This window comes from Triticum aestivum, chromosome 1B, assembly GCF_018294505.1.
Source record: "Triticum aestivum cultivar Chinese Spring chromosome 1B, IWGSC CS RefSeq v2.1, whole genome shotgun sequence".
Taxonomy (NCBI): Eukaryota; Viridiplantae; Streptophyta; class Magnoliopsida; order Poales; family Poaceae; genus Triticum; species Triticum aestivum.
The window spans coordinates 159,102,473-159,105,622 of NC_057795.1; positions in this window are offsets into that span (position 1 = coordinate 159,102,473).

Genomic DNA, 3,150 nt, shown 5'->3' on the forward strand with positions numbered 1-3,150 from the left:
AAAAAGAGTCACATCGAATAGATCTCCAAGAAGATCGAGGAGAACTTTGTATTGAGATTCAAAGAGAGAGAAGAAGCCATCTAGCTAATAACTATGGACCCGAAGGTGTGTTGTAAACTACTCACAACTCATCGGAGAGGCCTTGGAGATGATGTAGAGGCCCTCCGTGATCGATTCCCCCTCAGGCGGAGCGCCGACGAAGGCTCCAAGATGGGATCTCGCGGATACAGAAGGTTACGGCGGTGGAAATAGTTTTTTGTGATCTCTCTGATGTTTTTGGGGTACATGGGTATATATAGGAGGAAGAAGTAGGTTGATGGACGTTCGAGGGGCCCACGAGAAAGGGGGGCGCGCCTAGTAGGGGGGCGCGCCCTCCACCCTCGTGGCCGCCTTGTTTGTTTCTTGACTTCCACTCCAAGTTCTTTGGATCACGTTTGTTCCAAACAGATCGCTCCCGAAGGTTTCATTCCATTTAGACTCCGTTTGATATTCCTTTTCTTCGAAACACTGAAATATATAAAAAAACAGCAATACGGGCTGGGCCTCCGGTTAGTAGGTTAGTCCCAAAAATGATATAAACGTGTAAAGTAAAGCCCATAAACATCCAAAATGGGTAATATAATAGCATGAAACAATAAAAAATTATAGATACGCTGGAGACGTATCAAGCATCCCCAAGCTTAATTCCTGCTCGTCCTCGAGTAGGTAAATGATAAAAACAGAATTTTTGATGTGGAATGCTACCTAGCATAATTCTCAATGTAATTTTCTTTATTGTGGCATGAATGTTCAGATCCAAATGATTCAAAATGAAATTTCATATTGACATAAGAAATAGTAATACTTCAAGCATACTAATCAAAGCAATCATGTCTTCTCAAAATAACATGGCTAAAGAAAGTTATCCGTACAAAATCATATAGTCTGGCTGTTGCTCTATCTTCATCACACAAAGTATTTAATCATGCACAACCCCGATGACAAGCCAAGCAATTGTTTCATACTTTAGTAATCTCAAACTTTTTCAACTTTCACGCAATACATGAGAGTGAGCCATGGACATAGCACTATATGTGGAATAGAATGGTCGTTGTGGAGAAGATAAAAAGGAGAAGATAGTCTCACATCAACTAGGCGTATGAACGGGCTATGGAGATGCCCATTAATAGATATCAATGTGAGTGAGTAGGGATTGCCATGCAACGGATGCACTAGAGCTATAAATGTATGAAAGCTCAACAAAAGAAACTAAGTGGGTGTGCATCCAACTTGCTTGCTCACGAAGACCTAGGGCACTTTGAGGAAGCCCATCATTGGAATATAAAAGCAAGTTCTATAATGAAAAATTCCCAATAGTATATGAAAGTGACAACATAGGAGACTCTCTATCATGAAGATCATGGTGCTACTTTGAAGCACAAGTGTGGTAAAAAGGATAGTAGCATTGTCCCTTTTCTCTTTTTCTCTCATTTTTTATTTGGCCTTTCTCTTTTTTTTATTTGGCCTTTTTTTATTTGGTGGGCTCTTTGGCCTCTTTTTTTTGTAAAGTCCGAAGTCTCATCCCGACTTGTGGGGGAATCATAGTCTTCATCATCCTTTCCTCACTGGGACAATGCTCTAATAATGAAGATCATCACACTTTTATTTACTTACAACTCAAGATTACAACTCAATACGTAGAACAAGATATGACTCTATATGAATGCCTCTGGCGGTGTACCGGGATATGCAATGAATCAAGAGTGACATGTATGAAAATTATGAAGGTGGCCTTTCCACAAATACGATGTCAACTACATGATCATGCAAAGAGCAATATGATAATGATGATGCGTGTCATATAAACGGAACGGTGGAAAGTTGCATGGCAATATATCTCGGAATGGCTGTGGAAATGCCATAATAGGTAGGTATGGTGGCTATTTTGAGGAAGGTATATGGTGGGTGTATGGTACCGATGAAAGTTGCGCGGCACAAGAGAGGCTAGCAATGGTGGAAGGGTGAGAGTGTGTATAATCCATGGACTCAACATTAGTCATAAAGAACTCATATATTTATTGCAAAAATATACAAGTTATTGAAAACAAAGTACTACGCGCATGCTCCTATGGGGATAGATTGGTAGGAGAAGACCATCGCTCGTCCCCGACCGCCACTCATATGGAAAACAATCAATAAATAAAATTGTGCTCCAACTCATCACAAAGCGGTTCACCATACGTGCATGCTACGGGAATCACAAACTTCAACACAAGTATTCTTTAAATTCATAATCACCCAACTAGCATGACTCTAATATTACCGCCTCTATATCTCAAAACTATTATCAAGTATCAAATTGATCAGAGCATCCAACTCACTTTCTATGATAGTTTTTATTATACCCAACTTGGATGCCCATCATTCTAGGACCAATTTTATAACCATAGAAAATACCATGTTGTTCTAAGAGACTCTCAAAATAATATAAGTGAAGCATGAGAGATCAACAATTTCTTCAAAATTAAGCCACCGCCGTGCTCTAAAAGATTTAAGTGAAGCACTAGAGCAAAAACTATCTAGCTCAAAAGATATAAGTGAAGCACATAGAGTATTCTAATAAATTCCAATCAAGTGGGTTTGTCCCAAAAGGTGTGTACATAAAGGATGATTGTGGTAAACTAAAAATCAAAGACTAATATCATACAAGACGCTCCAAGCAAAACACATATCATGTGGCGAATAAAAATATAGCTCCAAGTAAAGTTACCGATAGACGAAGACGAAAGAGGGGATGCCTTCCGGGGCATCCCCAAGCTTAGGCTTTTGGTTATCCTTGAATATCTTGGGGTGCCATGGGCATCCCCAAGCTTAGGCTTTTGCCAGTCCTTATTTCATATTCCAGCAAATCCTTACCGAAAACTTGAAAACTTCACAACACAAAACTCAACAGGAAATCTCATAAGCTCCGTTAGTGGAAGAAAGAAAAACCACCACATAAGGTACTGTAATGAACTCATTCTTTATTTATATTGGTGTTAAACCTACTGTATTCCAACTTCTCTATGATTCATACCCTTACATACTAGCCATAGATGCATCAAAATTAGCAAACAACACACAAAAAATAGAATCTGTCAAAAACAGAACAGTATTTAGCAATCTGTAACT